Source organism: Cetorhinus maximus, chromosome 16 (assembly GCF_964194155.1).
Source record: "Cetorhinus maximus chromosome 16, sCetMax3.hap1.1, whole genome shotgun sequence".
NCBI classification, from domain to species: Eukaryota; Metazoa; Chordata; class Chondrichthyes; order Lamniformes; family Cetorhinidae; genus Cetorhinus; species Cetorhinus maximus.
This window is the reverse complement of record NC_135894.1, coordinates 27,849,304-27,867,990: the sequence shown is the minus strand read 5'-3', so window position 1 is coordinate 27,867,990 and position 18,687 is coordinate 27,849,304. Positions and strand designations below refer to the sequence as shown.

Sequence of the window (18,687 nt, the reverse complement as noted above, 5' to 3'; positions counted from 1 at the left end):
CCCCCAAAAAGCTGTTGAGGCTGGGAGTTAATTGAAAATTTCAAGACTGAGCATGATGGATTTTTGTTTCGCAAGTGTTATGAAACAAAGATGAAGTTAAGATAGAGGTCAGCCGTGATCTAACTGAATGGCAGAACAGGCTCAAGGGGCCAAATGGCCTTGCCTTGTTCCTATGTGAAGGAATGCACAAATCAGGCAGTGTTCTGCAGAAGATTTAGAACATTTCACAGGAAATTAGTTAAATGACTCAGCAGGAAAGAATATCTGAAAATTACAAAGTTAATCTGCGTGAGGAAGACAAAACACGCGGCTTAGATTGGATTGCTAGGATACCGCAAGCCAAAGCAAGACACGGTGTGTTGTAAAATTTGGGGAATTTAAACTTTCATTAAAAGATCTTTTTAAAGAATTATGGTTTAGCTTTGAGACTCGATGCTCGAGAGATGTGTTGATGCCGTTCTCATTTTAGAGGTGCATAGTGGGCACCTAATCACCAGCTATGGCGGGCAGTGTGTCAGAAGTCTGTTACCCACCATATTAAGAAAGGCTCCACTATGGGTGGCCAGAGCTGTTTGAGGTCCCCCCCTCTCCGAGATGGGTTTGCCCAGAATGCAGTCAGGACAGGGCCTGGTGCATTCACTCTAACCAGGTCTGCCTGTGGCATAGCTGGTAAGTTTTTTTATATAAAAAATACTGATGTGAATATGGAACTACCCCATAGCAATATTGAGAATTGGTGCTGGCCCCCTTCCCTCTCTCCATTATCCCCCACCCCCAGGAGCCAAAGGCGGTTGCTAAGAAACAGCCATTTTTATTCTTACCCTTATCCCATTTTCCCGTCATGTCTCCAAGTGCTTTAATTCTCTTGGTGTCTGAGGCAAATGAGTCCCTGATATTTGCCTGACTTCAGCCGTTGATAAGGCTCAAAGCCCAACTTCAGGAGAATCTTAAGCCTCCGACTAACAAGTTAATTTCCACCTTGTTGTGTCTGAACTAGGCTCTTCATCTGGTGGAACAAATGGAGATGTTTACAATAACGTAAGTCTATCATATCTCCTTGTACTGATTGGAATAGGAATGGCCTCAGTTTCCAGGACAGTGAATTATATGTGATGCAACATTACATCCTGCTGGTCTAGTAACATATCACATTCAAAGGTCACACTATCTTTAATCCAAGTAATCTTACAATTAACAAAAAAGTAAATACTTGCATTTATATGGTGCCTTTGTGACTTCCAGGTCCATTGAACTTTACAGCCAATGAGGTACTTTTTGAAATGTGATCACTGTTGCACTGCAAGAAGCCCAGCAGCCAATTTGCGCACAGCAAGCTCCCATCAAACAGCAGTATGATAGTAACCAAGTCATCTGTTTTTGTGGTGTTGATTGAGGGACGAGTATTGGCCAGGACACCGGGGAGAACTCCCCTGCTCTTCTTCAAATCGTGTCGGGGGATTTTTTACATCAATCTGAGAGGCTAGACGAGGCCTCAGTTTATCGGTTCACCTGAAAGATGTCACCTCTGACTCCCTCAGTATGCACTGAAGTGATAGCCTAGATTTTGAGCTCAAGTATCTGGAGTGGGGCTGGAGCCCACAACGCCTGACTCTGAGGCGAGCATACTAACACTAAGATATTCCTTAAGTGTCAGAAAGTACCTATATGACATGACTTGCACTTTGTATCCACTCCTCCCTGAAGTATTCCATACTCACTGACGAGCAACGCTGGCAAAACATCTACAGTTTGAAGTCTACGTTTGAGTATTCTGTTCAAATGCAACATGTAGGAATCAAAGGGCAGAATTTTCCCAGCCCATTAGTTAAAGTGTGTACATGATGGGAAAGTCCTGGAAAATGACACTGGGCCAGAAACCTGCCCCCGTTCCGCCCTCTTCCAGCTTTCCCCCTTGTGAGTTTCAGATTCCGGAGTGGAAACCCCACCGGTGTGGGGGAAAGCGATTGAGGTGATGCAAAAGACAATTAAGTGTCCTTTTAGCTGCACTATGCCAGGGTCACCAAAGTGAGCACACAGCGGAAGAGCTTCCTCAATGAAACTGACAGGCTGGGAAGGCTTTAATCAGATAACACTGTAAGAGCTGCAGCCATGGCCAGGTGAGAGGCTGATCTTCAAAGCACTTCTTCCCCCGGGGTGTGCTTTCACTGCTTGACATGTGACTGTCAATTTCCTGGAAGGCACATCACCTGGCTGGCACTTCACTAACCTTCAGCTGCACTTCACTGCTGCCAGCCTCCACCACGACATGGGAGCAGCGTATGTAGCTCCACTTTTCAGCATTGCTGAGAGGCTAGGGCAGAGGCTACACCATTGCCAACAGCTCCCCAGCAGCAGGAGCACCAGCTTCTTTCTCCTCAGCCACATGCTCCTTCAGAGGGCAGAGGGAATGGACACTGCGATCCAGCCAGGAGGAGGCAAGGCCCCCTAACACAGGCTCTACAGGAAGAGAATTAACTCTCTTGACATGACCTGAGCACCAGGGCCGCAAGAAGCTCAGAATTTCTCAGCAGGCTCAGTGCTGTCATCTACAGCCTCCTGAACAAGATCTCTCACCCAGTGCAGGTGGGCATGCACTGCTAGTGCCCAATAAGGTGCCTGTTACTGGAGGGCCAACACCTATTCCCCACCCTGCCCCCACCCAGGTCACCGCCTCTCCCCAAGGTGAGTAGCGTGTGTAGCGAGGAGGAAAGGATACCATTTGAAGAGTGTGACTGTGAGGCACGGGCGTGAGCGGGCAGTAGGCCGAGACTGAGAGCAAGTCTTGGTTGTTCAGAGGTGACTTTAGGTGCCTGCAGAGAGAGGAATGAGTGGAACTACCAGGTATGTTGATGTGGAAAAGTCAGGTTGTGGGGTCTGGCAGCTGAAAGTGTCACTCACTTTTCCCACCCTCCTGAAGTCCTGGGCCACACTCCTACTGCTCACTTCCTTGGCCACTTCCATCCATGCCAGTTTGGTTGGAGAGATTGTCCTCTTCTGACCATGGGCAAGATCATCTCACTGCACTCCCCTCACAGTGGAACCTCCAGGTTAGAATGAGGCACCTGGACAGCAGACTTCCCAAAGTCTCCTCCCCATTCCCAAGCGGCAGCTTCAAAAATCCAAAAATGCAGACAAGCCCTTGCAAAATATGTCATGGTCCTTGTAATCCTTCTTTCTTTGTTTTTTTTTCATTTTTTCACTCACTTACAGGATGTGGGCTTCACTAGCTGGGCCAGCATCTATTGCCCATCCCTAATTACCCTTGAGAAGGTGGTGGTGAGCTGCCTTCTTGAACTGCTGCAGTCCATGTGGTGTAAGTACGCCCAGAATGCTGTTAGGGAGGGAGTTTGAGGATTTTGACCCAGCGACAGTGAAGGAATGGTGATATATTTCCAAGTCAGGATGGTGTCTGACTTGGAGGGGAACTTCCAGGTGGTGGTGTTCCCATGTGTCTGCTGCCCTTCTAGATGGTAATGGTCGTGGGTTTGGAACGTGCTGTTTAAGGAGCCATGGTGAGTTCCTGCAGTGCCTCTGTAGATGGTAAACACTGCTAGTACTGTGCATCGGTGGTGGAAGGAGTGAATGTCTGTGGATGTGATGCCAATGAAACGGGCTGCTTTGTCCTGGATGGTGTCAAGCTTGAGTATTGTTGGAGCTGCACTCATCCAGGCAAGTGGAGAGTATTCCTTTACGCTCTTGACTTGTGCCCTGTAGATGGTGGACAGGCTTTGGAGAGTCAGGAGGTGAGTTACTCGCTGCAGAATTCCCAGCCACTGACCTGCTCTAGTAGTCACAGTATTTATATGGCTAGTCCAGTTCAGTTTCTGGTCAATGTTAATGTTGATAGTGGGGGATTCAGTGATGGTAATACCATTGAACATCAAGGTCGATGGTTAGATTCTCCCTTGTTGGAGATGGTCATTGCCTGGCACTTATGTGGCATGAACATTATTGCCACTTGTCAGCCCAAGCCTGAATATTGTCCAGGTCTTGCTGTATTTGGACATGGACTGCTTCAGTATTTGAGGAGTCGACAATGGTGCTGAACATTGTGTAATCATCAGCGAACATCCCCACTTCTGACGTTATGATGGAAGGAAGGTCATTGATGAAGCAACTGAAGATTGTTGGGCCGAGGACATTACCCTGAGGAACTCCTGCAGTGATGTGCTGGAGCTGAGGTGATTGATCTCCAACAATCACAACCATCTTCCTTTGTGCTAGGTACGGCTCCAACCAGCAGAGAGTTTTCCCCCTGATTCCCATTGACTCCAGTTTTGCTAGGGCTCATTGATGCCACACTCGGTTAAATGCTGCCTTGATGTCAAAGGCAGTCATTCTCACCTCACCTCGGGAGTTCAACTATTTTGTCCATGTTTGAACCAAGGCTGTAATGGGATCAGGAGCTGAGTCACCCTGGCAGAACCCAAACTGGGCATCAGTGAGCAGGTTATTGTTAAGTAAGTGTTGCTTGATAGCACTGTTGATGACCCCTGCTATTATTTTACTGATGATCAAGAGTAGACTGATGTGGCGGTAATTGGCCAGGTTGGATTTGTCTATTGTCAATCAAGCGGGGCTGCTTTGTCCTGGATCGTGTCAACCTTCTTGAGTGTTGGGGGAGCTGCACTCATCCAGCCAAGTGGAGAGTATTCCATCACATTCCTGACTTGTGCCTTGTAGCTGGTGGACAGGCTTTGGGGAGTCAGGAGGTGAGTTACTCATCGCAGGATTCCTAGCCTCCGACATGCTCTTGTAGCCATAGTATTTATGTGACTCAGTTTCTGGTCAATGGTAACCCCCAGAATGTTGACAGTGGGGGATTCAGTGATCTTAATGCCATTGAATGTCAAGGGGCGATGGTTAGGTTCTCTCTTGTTGGAGATGGTCATTGCCTGGCATGTCATCCAGCATGTCATCCCAGTTACCCTCCCTGATTGGTTGGCTAGACCAGAGGAGGGATGATAATTAATTTGCTGTGGGATAGCGCAACCACAAGGCATACAATTTAATTGGTCGGGCTCCGAATTTGAAAATGATCCCGCTGTTCTGTCAGGAACGAGGCGAAATAGATTCCACTCAAACACTTTCTAGTCTAAGCTAGTGTCAAACATTTCCAATCAGGTCTAACAGGTTCTGACAGGTACATCTAGAGTAGTGTGTACAGCTTTGGCCACCTTACTTAAGGATGGATATATTTGCAATGGAAGCAGTTCAGAGAGCATATGAATTAGGAGCAGGATTAAGCCGTATGGCTCCTTGAGTCTGCTTGGCCATTTCATAAGATCATGGCTGACCTGATTGTAGCTTCAAATCTAGGTTCACTAGGCTTACTCCTGGGATAAATTGTTTGTCTTTTGAGGAAAGGTTGATCAGGTTGGGCCTATACTCACTGGAGTTTAGAAGAATGAGAAGTGATCTTATTGAAACATATAAGATTCTGAGGGGGCTCGACAGTCTGGATGCTGAGAGGATGTTTCCCCTCATGGGGGAATCTAGAACTAGGGGACAGTTTAAAATGGGTGGGTCCCTCATTAAAGACGAGATGATGAGGAATTTCCTCTCTTAGAGGGTCGTTAATCTTTGGAATTCTCTAACCCAGAGAGCAGTGGCTGCTGGGTCATTGAATATATTCAAGGCTGAGTTAGATTCTTGATCTACAAGGGAGTCAAGGGTTACTGCGGGCGACAGACAGGAAAGGGGAGTTAAGCCACAATCAGATCAGCCATGATCCTATAGAATGGTGGATGGGCCAATGACTGACTCCTGCTCCTATTTCTTATGTTAGTTTGAGAGTAAAGTCCCCCCCAACAACTACTGTTCCCCAACAACACACCCCAAAACACCCTGCACCCAGCTACATGGTGGAATGTTACTTCAGTTCCAAACGTTGCATCTCCCACACCATAAATGGAATGAGGAATGTCAAGGTCAGATATATGAACAGCCAGCTTAAATGCAACCTCCTCAAAGCCTTGCTATATCATTCCTTTCTTCCCACCATTCATCCATTTCCATCTAAGAGCATTGATATCAAGTCTGTAGGCAGCTTTCCATGAAAAGAAATTCCTAATACTACAGAGATGACAGTGCATTCCACTGCCTGCCCCTACCCACCGCCCCCCCCACCCCAAAAGTCTGGGCAAAGACTGAAACAGTAAAGGAAATGTGCCAGTCTGGATCTTGTTCTCATATTTTGCTTTCAGGCAGCGCTGACCTTTATGCTGCTATTAACACCTACTCTGGACCAATGCATTGTTCTTTTACTACTACCATTCCCACTCTCTCTGCCCTTTGTTCCATGACATCTTTCTCATTTAATCTCCCCGCCCTCTAACCCATCCCTGACCTTCCCCTTTTTCTTCACCTGCCCCTCCCCCCCCACCTTTTCAACGGTACAAAACCCATCACATTTCTGCCTCTCGTCAGTTGTGAAAATGAGTCATATTAAACTCTAAACGTTAACCCTGTTTCTCCCTCCACAGATGCTGTCAGGCCGGCTGAGTGTTTTTTCTCCCCAGCACGTTCCGTTTTTATTTCAGACCTGCAGCATCCGCAGTATTTTGCTTTGATTTGAAGGAAATGTTTCACACAGACTCTGCTGGTTAAATGTTGATCTGAACTGTTCCAAAGCCTCATGGCTGGACAGGCAGAGAACGATCCATGAATGTTGACATTTCTTTCTGTTTAAACTGGAGCACATCATTGCAAAGGGGCACATAAAACACAAGGTCTGTTTAACGTCTTATTCCAAATGCTGGCGAATGTAAGCAATCCTGCACTCAGATATTTAAACAGGAAATGATAACGATCACATGGCATAGCAAGATGTCACCCAACTAGAACCTGATTGGAGGACCTCCTGTGTGTATGAAACACCAGGCACCTCTTCCTGATGTGTGCCCTGATTGCCTTGGATTTTAAGATGTGGATCAGTGACATTCTTTCACATCAAAGATAAAAACCAGGCTGCAAAGCTACACAGGTCTCATGAAAAAACAAACCTGATACATAAAACATCCTGGTAATCAGGACACAGAAAACTCCAGGAGTCAAATATGGGCTTTACAAAAACCGACAATCCATGATCTCTCTGCACATCGACAGTACTCTTGAGGTAGCGCGTGATATTTTTTTGTACAGCTGCTCTCAGTTCTCATAGTCTGTCTAAATAAATGGCCCAATCCCTTTGGTCTAAACCGTTTGTGTTATGTTATCACAAGCCCGTTTATCTCTGTTTGTAAAGCTTGATGGAAACAGATGAAAAACTTTTCCAGCAATAAATCACGTTAACTCCATTCCTTTCAGTCAAGAGATTTCGCCAGAAATTATTCAAACACACGTTTATCCAGAATCACAGCATAGTTACTGTGCTGGAGGAGGCCATTCGGCCCATCATGTCTGAATGAGCAATTCACTTAGTGCCATTTTCCCACCTTTGCCCCGTAACACTGCACATTCTTCCTTTCAGATCAAAGTCTAATTCCCTTTTGGGAGCTTCGATTGAACCTGCCTCCACCACACTCGCAGGCAATGCATTCCAAACCCTAACAAGTAGCTACATGAAAAAGCTTCTCCGCATGTCGCTTGTGTTTCTCTTGCCAATCACCTTAAATCTGTGCCCTCTGGTTCCCAATCCTTCCATCAATGGGAACAGTTTCTCTCTATCTACTCTGTCCAGACCCCTCATGATTTTGAATACCTCTCAACCTTCTCTTCTCCAAGGAAAACAGCCCCAACTTCTTCAAAGTATCTTCATAACTGAAGTTTCTCATCCCAGGAACCATTCTCATGAATCTTTTGTGTACTCTGTATAATGCCTTCACATCTGTACTGCAGTGATGGGCCCAGAACTGGATGTGATACTCCAGCTGAGGCCAAACCAGTGTCTTATACACGTTCAACATAACCTCTTTGTCCTTGTACTCTATGCCCCTATTAATAAAGCCTAGGTACTGTGTGCTTCATTAACTGTGCTCTCATCCTGTCCTGCCACCTTCAATGATTTATGCACATATACACCTTTGCTAATATCACCACCATCAACACCTCTTTGTCCTTTTGTCTGTGACATCTTTTGGCAATCTCCACCTATCACTGGCCCTCTATCCAGCTCTACTTGTCCCATCCCCCCTTAAACCAGCTTATATTTCACCTCTTTTCTATTTTTCCTTAGTTCTGATGAAGAGTCTTTCGGACTCGAAACGTTAACTGTGTTCCTCTCCGCAGATGCTGTCAGACCTGCTGAGTTTTTCCAGGTAGTTTTGTTTTTGTTCATGGCTCTGTCATTGACTAGATGGGTGAAAACAGGTTGGGAGACCCATGTCCTGGTCCAATGCTAAACTGGCAATCTTACTCTGCCAGACTACAGCAGGGGTGAAGTCAGAAAGAGGAACCATCACATTGTGACAATACACAACTGAGACACCCAGGGGCTCCAATGGATCATCCTAAGTGTGAGTGCAAATGGATAACGGGATAACAAATGCCATCAGGATGTTGGGTTCTCTAAATAGGGGCAAGGGTGTAAAGACATATCAATAAATTTAGACATGGTAGTTATTAGACCATAATTAGATTGCCAGAAATGATTTTAAAGAGATTGTGCATTGTCGATTCACAGGGACAATGCCAACATGGGAAACTACAGTTATGAGAAGGGACTTGACATATTGAGACTACTTCCACTAGAGAAGTCAAGGCTAAGATGTATTAGGAGAAAATTCTTTATACAGAAATTTCTTTACATAATGGCAGAGAATATTGCCTTGTTTAGAGGAAAATTAGACAAATATTTGAAACAGAGGAAGATACAGGAATAAAGGGAGAGAGCAGTGGGATTAGTTTGGGATTGATACAGGGCAATGTGGAGAGAAGGGGGCAGTGGGATTAGTTTGGGATTGATACAGGGCTATTGGGTGAGAGCAGGGCAGTGGGATTAGTTTGGGATTAATACAGGGCTATGGGGAGAGAGCAGGGCAGTGGGATTAGTTTGGGATTTATACAGGGCTATGGGGAGAGAGCGGGGCAGTGGGATTAGTTTGGGATTGATGCAGGGATATGGGAAAAGAGTGGGGTAAACACCAATATGGAGAAGTTGGGCCAAATAGCCTGTATGTAATACTATATAATGCTGACTCATCCAAACTTCCATTTATTCTACTCACTGTGTCAATTATTAGCCAGACTTGCTCAGCGAGAGGAACCCACCTCATGCCTTGCTTTCATGAGTTGTCAATCTTGCGTTGCCTCTCTCCCTCTTTGAAACAGCTACTTCCTTCACCCCTATTATCTCCCACCGCTCTCCACTCACCAAAGCTTCATGCACTTTCCAGCCTGGACAAACTCTTATTTTAATGATTCATTCGCAGGGTGTGAATGTGCTTCACATCCATTGCCCATCTGTATTGATACAACTGTGCCGTTCACTCAATCACTTCAAAGGGAACTTAAGAATCAACCCTGTGAGTGGAGGACTTCAAAAGCTCATTTGTGACCAGTTGGTGTCCCTGTCGTGGCACATTCTTATCTAGATCACCAATTGTTCCAATGCAGACCAGACTCCAAATCGACTCCTCAAAGCAACACAAAAGCAGAATTACCTGGAAAAACTCAGCAGGTCCGGCAGCATCGGCGGAGAAGAAAAGAGTTGACGTTTCGAGTCCTCATGACCCTTCAGCAGAACTGAGTGAAGTTAGGAGAGGGGTGAAATATAAGCTGGTTTAAGGTGGCGGTGGGGGGAGAGAAGTTGTGGTGGGGGGGCTGGTTGTAGGGACAAGCAAGCAGTGATAGGAGCAGATAATCAAAAGATGTTGCAGACAAAGGAACAGAGAGGAGTTAAAGGACCTTTAACGCCTCTCTGTCCCTTTGTCTGTGACATCTTTTGATTATCTGCTCTTATCACTGCTTGCTTATCCCTACAAACACCCCCCCACAACTTCTCCCCCCCCCCCCCACCCCAAAGCTTATATTTCACCCCTCTCCTAACTTCACTCAGTTCTGCTGAAGGGTCATGAGGGACTCGAAACGTCAACTCTTTTCTTCTCCGCCGATGCTGCCGGACCTGCTGAGTTTTTCCAGGTAATTCTGCTTTTGTTTTGGATTTCCAGCATCCGCAGTAGTTTTTTGTTTTTTTCCTCAAAGCAACAGCCCATTGTACAGCCTGAGCCTGACAATTTATGCTTCACATTGACGTGTATGTGACAAGGAGACAAACAGTTTTGGGCTCATGAAAACACTGCGATGACTGTTCAGAGCGTCCTCTGGAATGTTTTCATCATATAACGTCCCACACTCTCCCTCCCTCACCCTCACCCTCTCCCTCCCTCACACTCTCCCTCCCTCACCCTCACCCTCTCCCTCCCTCACTCTCACCCTCACCCTCTCCCTCCCTCACCCCCACACTCTCCCTCTCTCACCCCCACACTCTCCCTCTCTCACCCCCACACTCTCCCTCTCTCACCCCCACACTCTCCCTCTCTCACCCCCACACTCTCCCTCCTTCACACTCTCTCACCCTCTCCCTCCCTCACACTCTCTCACCCTCTCCCTCCCTCACACTCTCCCTCCCTCACCCTCACCCTCTCCCTCCCTCACCCTCACTCCCACACTCTCCCTATCTCACCCCCACACTCTCCCTCCCTCACCATCACTCTCCCCTCCCTCACCCTCACCCTCCCCCTCCCTCCCTCACCCTCACCCTCACCCCCCACCTCTCCCTCTCCACCCCCACACTCTCCCTCTCTCACCCCCACACTCTCCCTCTCTCACCCCCACACTCTCCCTCTCCACCCCCCCACACTCTCCCCTCCTCACCCCCACTCTCTCCCTCTCTCACCCCCACCCTCTCCCTCTCTCACCCTCACCCTCTCCCTCTCTCACCCTCACCCCTACCCTCACCCTCTCTCACCCTCACACTCTCCCTCTCTCACCCCCACCCCCACACTCTCCCTCCCTCACCCTCACCCTCACCCTCTCCCTCTCTCACCCTCACACTCTCCCTCCCTCACCCTCACCCCCACCCTCTCCCTCTCTCACCCTCACACTCTCCCTCTCTCACCCCCACCCTCTCCCTCTCTCACCCCCACCCTCTCCCTCTCTCACCCCCACCCTCTCCCTCTCTCACCCCCACCCTCTCCCTCTCTCACCCCCACCCTCTCCCTCTCTCACCCCCACCCTCTCCCTCTCTCACCCCCACCCCCACACTCTCCCTCCCTCACCCCCACACTCTCCCTCCCTCACCCCCACACTCTCCCTGTCTCACCCTCACCCTCTCTCACCCTCACCCTCTCTCATCCTCACCCTCTCCTTCTCTCACCCTCACCCCCACCCCCACACTCTCCCTCTCTCACCCCCACACTCTCCCTCTCTCACCCTCACCCCTACACTCTCCCTGTCTCACCCTCACCCTCTCTCACCCTCACCCCCACACTCTCCCTCCCTCTCCCTCACCCTCCCTCACCTTCACCCTCTCCCACCCTCTCTCTCTCTCAGCCTCACCCTCACACTCTCCCTCCCTCACCCTCATCCCCACACTCTCCCTCCTTCACCCTCATCCCCACACTCTCCCTCCCTCACCCTCATCCCCACACTCTCCCTCCCTCACCCTCATCCCCACACTCTCCCTCCCTCACCCTCATCCTCTCTCACCCTCACCCCCACACTCTCCCTCTCTCACTCTCACCCTCCCTCTCTCTCACCCTCACCCTCTCCCCTCTCACCCTCATACTCTCCCTCCCTCACCCTCACACTCTCCCTCACTCACACTATCCCTCCCTCACCTTCACACTCTCCCTCCCTCACCCCTACACACTCTCTCTCTCACCCTCACCCCCACACTCTCCCTCACCCTCTCTCACCCTCACCCACCCTCTCCCTCCCTCTCCCTCCCACTCTCCCTCCCTCACCCTCATCGCCACACCTAACCTCTCTCTAACTCTAACTTCGACACTCTCCCTCTCTCACCCTCCTTCACCCTCACCCTCTCTCACCCTCACCCTCACCCTCTCACCCTCACCCAACCTCTCTGACCCTCACTCCGACACTCAACCTCTCACTCTCACCCCCACACCCAACCTCTCTCTGACCCTCACTCCGACATTCAACCTCTCACTCTCACCCCCACACCCAACCTCTCTCTGACCCTCACTCCGACATTCAACCTCTCTCACCCTGACACTCAACCTCTCTCACCCTCACCCCCACAACCAACCTCTCTCTCACCCCCACACTCAATCTGCCTCACCCCCGCACGCCCCCATACTCAATCTCTCACCACGCTTCCACACTCAACCTCTCTCACCTTCACACAACCCCACACTCAACACCTCTCACCCTCAACCATCCCCACCCTCAGGAATACCTTCAACCGTCCCTATTCTCAACCACCTACCATCGGATGCCTTCCAATCGATCTGTAATGGCAGCTTCAATACCCACAGTGCTCTGTGCTCCAGAAACTGCTCTATCCATCATTCGGGTGCAGCAGTGGCGAGAGGAGGTTAGGCATAAATCCTGGGAGACTCCAGGAGGATTGACGACCATCCACCTCAAAGCCACCAGGAAAGCACAGGGTGGGTACAATCCTGTTGATGGCCTACCCGCCCTTTGTTTTCACACAATCGCTCCCAGCAGGTGAGGCTGAACACAGGGAGCATCACCCACACACACACACTGTAAAACCAGACCTTCCAACCTCCAGGGAACCCAACTAATCTGAGTGTTTTAATGTCTCAGTAATAAAAGACTGGTGTCACTCTGGCACAAGTCATGGGTTCAAGTCCCACTCCGGAGGCTGGAGTGCATGTGGTCGTTTAAACTGAGATCTCTCCTCTGGGGGGTGAACGTAAAAGATTGCCTTTGGCACCATTCCAAGAACAGGGCAGTCCTGGGCAATGTCTAGCTCAAAATGGATTATCGGATTAATGTTGCTGTTTGTGGGAGCTTGCTGTGCGCAGCTGCTCTGCCACGTTTCCTACATTGGGACAGGGACTATACTTCAAAAATTGTTTTTTATATATATATATAAATGCCCCTGAAGGACTTTGGGACGTCCTGGGGTGGTGAAAGGTGCTACAGAATGCAAGTGGTTTCTTAACCAACAGTTTAGGTGGCGGCGGGATATGAAATGGAGATTTCGCCTTAACTGTCCCCCATGCATTCAGACAGGATGAAGTTTTAAGGAGTTGGCAAATTGCCTCTCCCCCAGTTATTGACAAGGCTGCACTGACTCGGGTTAACTGCACTTTACTTACTAATTTGCTCGGCAGAAATTACACAGGGACCATCCCTCTAATTGCTACTTGTACTCACAGCGACTCCAGAGCTGGCTCGGCGGATCCCTCTCCTAGAACCACCCCGCGGGCACAACGCCGACAGCGGCTCCCGTCCGGCCCGGGACCCGCAGTCCCCACTCCGTCTCCGGCCACGTAGCGCTGGAAGGCGGGGGCAGCAGAGTGCGCGCAGGTTCGGGACAAGCCAGAGGAGGCAGTGTGTGTGTGTGTGTGTGTGTGATCAACCCCAAACTAGTGACTAAACCAGTGTGAAATTCATCAAACCAGTGTGAAACAAAGTAAACTAGTGTGAAAATTGCTAAGTCAATGTGAAACCCACTAAACCAGTGTGAAAAACACTAAAGCAGTCACTAAACTAGTGTGGAAATCACTAAATCAGTGTGAAATTTACCAAACCAGTGTGAAAAATATTAAACCAACCAGTCACTAAACCAGTGTGGAAATCACTAAATCAGTGTGAAATTTACCAAACCAGTGTGAAAAACACTAAACCAGTCATTAAACCAGTGTGAAAAATCACAAAACCAGTGTGAAATAAACTATACTGGTGTGAAGATCACCAAACCAGTGTGAAACCCACCAAACCAGTGTGAAATTCATGAAATCAGGGTCAAATTAACTAAACTGGTGTGAAGATCAGCAAACCAGTGTGAAAATCACCAAATCAGTGTGAAGATCATGAAACCAGTGTGAAATTCACTAAATCAGTGTGAAATTCATGAAATCAGGGTCAAATTAACTAAACTGGTGTGAAGATCAGCAAACCAGTGTGAAAATCACCAAATCAGTGTGAAGATCATGAAACCAGTGTGAAATTCACTAAATCAGTGTGAAAGTCACCAAACCAGTGTAAAAGTCACCAAACCAGTGTGAAAAATTACCAAACCAATGTGAAATTCACCAAATCAGTGTGAAAAATGAGCAAACCAATGTGAAATTCATTAAATTGGTGTAAAATTCACTAAATCAGTGTGAAATTCACCAGCCCGGTGAGGAATTCACTAAATCAGGGTAAAAGTCACTAAATCAGTGTAAAATTCACGAAACCAGGGTAAAATTCACCAAACCAAGGTGAAACTCACAAAACCAATGTGAAGTTCACCAAACCAGTGTGAAATTCACTAAACCAATGTGAAATTCACCAAGCCAGTGTGAAATTCACTAAACCCGTGTGAAATTCACTAAACCCATTTAAATTCAACAAATCATGGTGAAAATCACTAAATCAGTGTGAAAATCACCAAACTGGTTTGTAACCCACTAAACCAATGTGAAGTTCACCAAACCAGAGTGAAGTTCACCAAATCAGGGTGAAAATCACTAAATCAGTGTGAGAATCACCAAATCAGCCAATGCAGATCATATATCCTGTGTGCAAAACACCAAATTAGTTTCAAAAGAGCGAAATCGATGTGAAATCCACCGAAATGGTGTGAAATTTGCCAGATCAGTGTGAAAATCATCAAATCAGTGTGAAATTCATCAAATCAGTGTGTAAGTACCCAAATCTGTGTGGAATTCACCAAATCAGGTTGAAAATCATCAAATTATTTTGAAAATCACCAAAACAGGTGAAATCAACAAATCTGTGTGAAATTAAACAAATCAGGATGAAAATAGTCACTTGGTAGCACAGAACTTGAGTATTGCTGAAAAAAAGAGACGTTTTGTCAAAGCTTTTCACCTTGCACTCATCAGGACAATTCGTAAGAACACCAATGTAAGGGAAAACAACAATTTATACTGTGTGAGAAAAGAGTGCTGATTGGTTGGCAAGTGGACTCTGGCTGGTAGAGGCCTTGCCATGGAGAATGCACGACTCTCTTTTCTTACCGTATAAATGTGTTGATTTCCCTTACATTGGTACTCTTGCAAATTGTCCTAATGAGTGCAAGAAGAAAAGCTTTGAATAACTATTGCTTGTTTCAGCAACACTCAGGGTGAAAATCAACAAATCAGTGTAAAATCACCAAATCAACATGAAATTCAACAAATCAGTGTGAAAATTTTGAAAACCAAGTGAAATTTGCCAAATCAGGGTACAAACTGCCAAATCAGAATGAAGATCACCAAACCAATGTGAAAATTGCTAAAGTGGAGTGAAATTCACTGAATCAGGGTAAAATTTACCAAATCAGTGTAAAGTTCCAATCAGTGTGAACATTGCCAAATCATTATGATAATCAAGAAATCAGTGTGAAAATCGTCAGATCAGCGTGAAATTCACTAAATCAGTCTGATATTCAATCTAGTATGCAAAACGTTGGGGGAGATGATGGCTTAGTGGTGATGTCACTGGCCTAGCATTTTTTAAATTCATTCATGGGACGTGGGTGTTGCTGGCTAGGCCAGCATTTATTTCCCATCCCTAAATACCCTTGAGAAGGTGGTGGTGAGATGCCTTCTTGAACCGCTGCAGTCCACGTGGTGTCGGTATACACACAGCACTATTAGGGAGGGAATTCCAGGATTTTGACCCAGAGACGGTGAAGGAACGGTGATATATTTCCAAGCCAGAAGTGGCTTGGAGGGGAACTTCCAGGTAGTGGTGTTCCCATGTGTCTGCTGCCCTTGTCCTTCTAGATGGTAGTGGCCATGGGTTTGGAAGGTGCTGTTTAAGGGGCTTTGGAGCTGCATTCTTCCAGGCAAATGGGGAATATTCCATCATACTTCTAACTTGTGCCTTATAGATGATGGACAGGCTTTGGGGAGTCAGGAGGTGAGTTACTCACTGCTGGATTCCTAGCCTCTGACCTGCTCTTGTAGCTATGATATTTATATGGCTGGTCCAGTTCAGATTCTGGTCAATGGTAACCTCCAGGATGTTGATAGTGGGGGATTCAGCGATGGTAATGCAATTGAATGTCAAGGGGAGATGATTAGATTCTCACTTGTTGGAGATGGTCATTGCCTGACATTTGTGTGGTGCAAGTATTACCCTGGGTCTCTAGATTACTAGCCCAGCGACAATACCACTACACCACTGCCTCCCATCAAACTGGTGAAGCTACAACACAGGACTACTTGCCTGCCAAACAGCATAAGCAGCAAGTGATAGACAGAGCTAAGCAATTCCACAACCATTGACTCAGATCTATGTTCTACAGTCCTGCCACATCCAGTCGTGAATGGTGGTGGACAATTAAACAACTCACTGGAGGAGGAAACTCCACAAATATTCCCATCCTCAATGATGGGGGAGCCCAGCACATCAGTGCAAAAGATAAGGCTGAAGCATTTGCAACAATCTTCAGCCAGAAGTGCCAAGTGGATGATCCATCTCGGCCTCCACCAGAGGTCCCCAGCATCACAGATGCCAGTCTTCAGCCAATTCAATTCATTCCACGTGATATCAAGAAATGGCTGAAGACACTAGATACTGCAAAGGCTACGGGTCCTGACAATACTCCGGCAATTATTACTGAATATTTGTGCTCCAAAACTAGTTGCACCCCTAGTCACACTGTTACAGTACAACTACAACACTGGCATCTACCCAACAATGTGGAAAATTGCCCAGGATTGTCCTGTACACAAAACTCAGGATAAATCCAACCCAGCCAATTACCACCCCATCAGTCTACTCTCGATCATCAGTAAAGTGATGGAAGCAGTCATCAACAGTGCTATCAAGCAGCGCTTGCTTAGCAATAACCTGCTCACTGACACTCAGTTTGGGTTCCACCAGGGCCACTCAGCTTCTGACCTCATTACAGGCTTGGTCCAAACATGGATAAAAGAGCTGAACTCCCGAGGTGAGGTGAGAGTGACTGCCCTTGACATCAAGGCAGCATTTGACCAAGTGTGACATCAAGAAGCTCCAGCGAAACTGGAGTCAATGGGTATCAGAGGGAAAACTCTCCGCTGGTTTGAATCATACCTCACACAAAGGAAGATGGCCATGGTTGTTTGAAGTCAGTCATCTCAGTTCCAGCACATCACTGCAGGACTTCCTCAGGGTAATGTCCTCGGCCCAACCATCTTCAATTGCTTCATCATTGACCTTCCTTCCATCATAAGGTCAGAAGTGGGGACGTTCGCTGATGATTTCACAATGTTTAGCACCATTTGCAACTCCCCAGATACTGAAGCAGTCCATGTCCAAATGTAGCAAGACCTGGACACCATTCAGGCTTGGGTTGATAAGTGGCAAGTAACATTCATGCCACACAAGTGCCAGGCAATGACCATCTCCAACAAGAGAAAATCTAACCATCACCCCTTGATGTTCAATGGCATTACCATCACTGAATCCCCCACTATCAACATCCTGGGGGATTACCATTGACCAGAAAATAACCTGGACTAGCCATATAAATACTATGGCTACAAAAGCAGGCCAGAGGTTGGGAATTCTGTGGTAAGTAACTCATGTCCTGACTCATTCAGTGTGTGCAAATCATTGAGTGTGTGCAAATCATCGAGTGTGTGCAAATCATTCCATGTGTGCAAATCATTGAGTCTCTGCAAATCATTCAGTGTGTGCAAATCATTGAGCCTCTGTGAATCATTGAGTGTGTGCAAATCATTGACTCCAAATCATTGAGTGTACAAATCACTCAGTGTGTGCAAATCATTGAGTCTCTGCAAGTCATTGAGTGTGTGCAAATCATTGAATGTGTGCAAATCATCGGGTATGTGCAAATCATTGAGTGTGTGCAAATTATTGAGTGTGTGCAAATCATCGAGTGTGTGCAAATCATTCCATGTGTGCAAATCATTGAGTCTCTGCAAATCATTCATGTGTGTGCAAATCATTGATTCTCTGCATATCACTCAGTGTATGCAAATCATTGAGTGTGCAAATCATTGAGTCTCTGAAAATCATTCAGTGTGTGCAAATCATTGACTCTCTCCAAATCATTGAGTGTACAAATCATTCAGTGTGTGCAAATCATTGAGTCTCTGCAAATCATTGTGTGTGCAAATCATTGATTCTCTGCAAGTCATTGAGTGTGTGCAAATCATTGAATGTGTGCAAATCATCGGGTATGTGCAAATCATTGAGTTTCTGCAAATCATTGAGTGTATGCAAATCATCGGGTATGTGCAAATCATTGAGTGTGTGCAAATCATCGGGTATGTGCAAATCATTGAGTGTGTGCAAATCATTGAGTGTGTGCAAATCATTGAGTCTCTGCAAATCATCGAGCGTGTGCAAATCATTGAGTCTCTGCAAATCACTACACTACATGTGCAAATTATAGAAAATAGAAATGATAAAATAATTACAGCACAGACATAAGCCATTCAGCCCTTTATGTCTAGGTCAGCTCTCTGAAGAGCTACTTAGCAAGTCCCACTTCCCTGCCTTTTCCTAGTAGCCGTGCAAATTTTCTCTCTTTAGGTAATTATTCAATTCTCTATTGAAAGCCACAATTGAATCTGTCTCCAG

General features: G+C 46.9%; 1 protein-coding gene across 1 annotated transcript in view; it reads right to left on the bottom strand.

Annotated features, from left to right (window-relative positions):
* phldb2b (pleckstrin homology-like domain, family B, member 2b) overlaps window positions 1-13,440 on the bottom strand; it is a 224,653-nt gene extending 211,213 nt beyond the window's left edge. The window contains exon 1 of the mRNA XM_078559568.1: window positions 13,312-13,440. The gene's annotated coding sequence lies outside the window, so the exon portion shown is untranslated. The remainder of the gene's footprint in view (window positions 1-13,311) is intronic.
* Window positions 13,441-18,687: the final 5,247 nt, after the last annotated feature.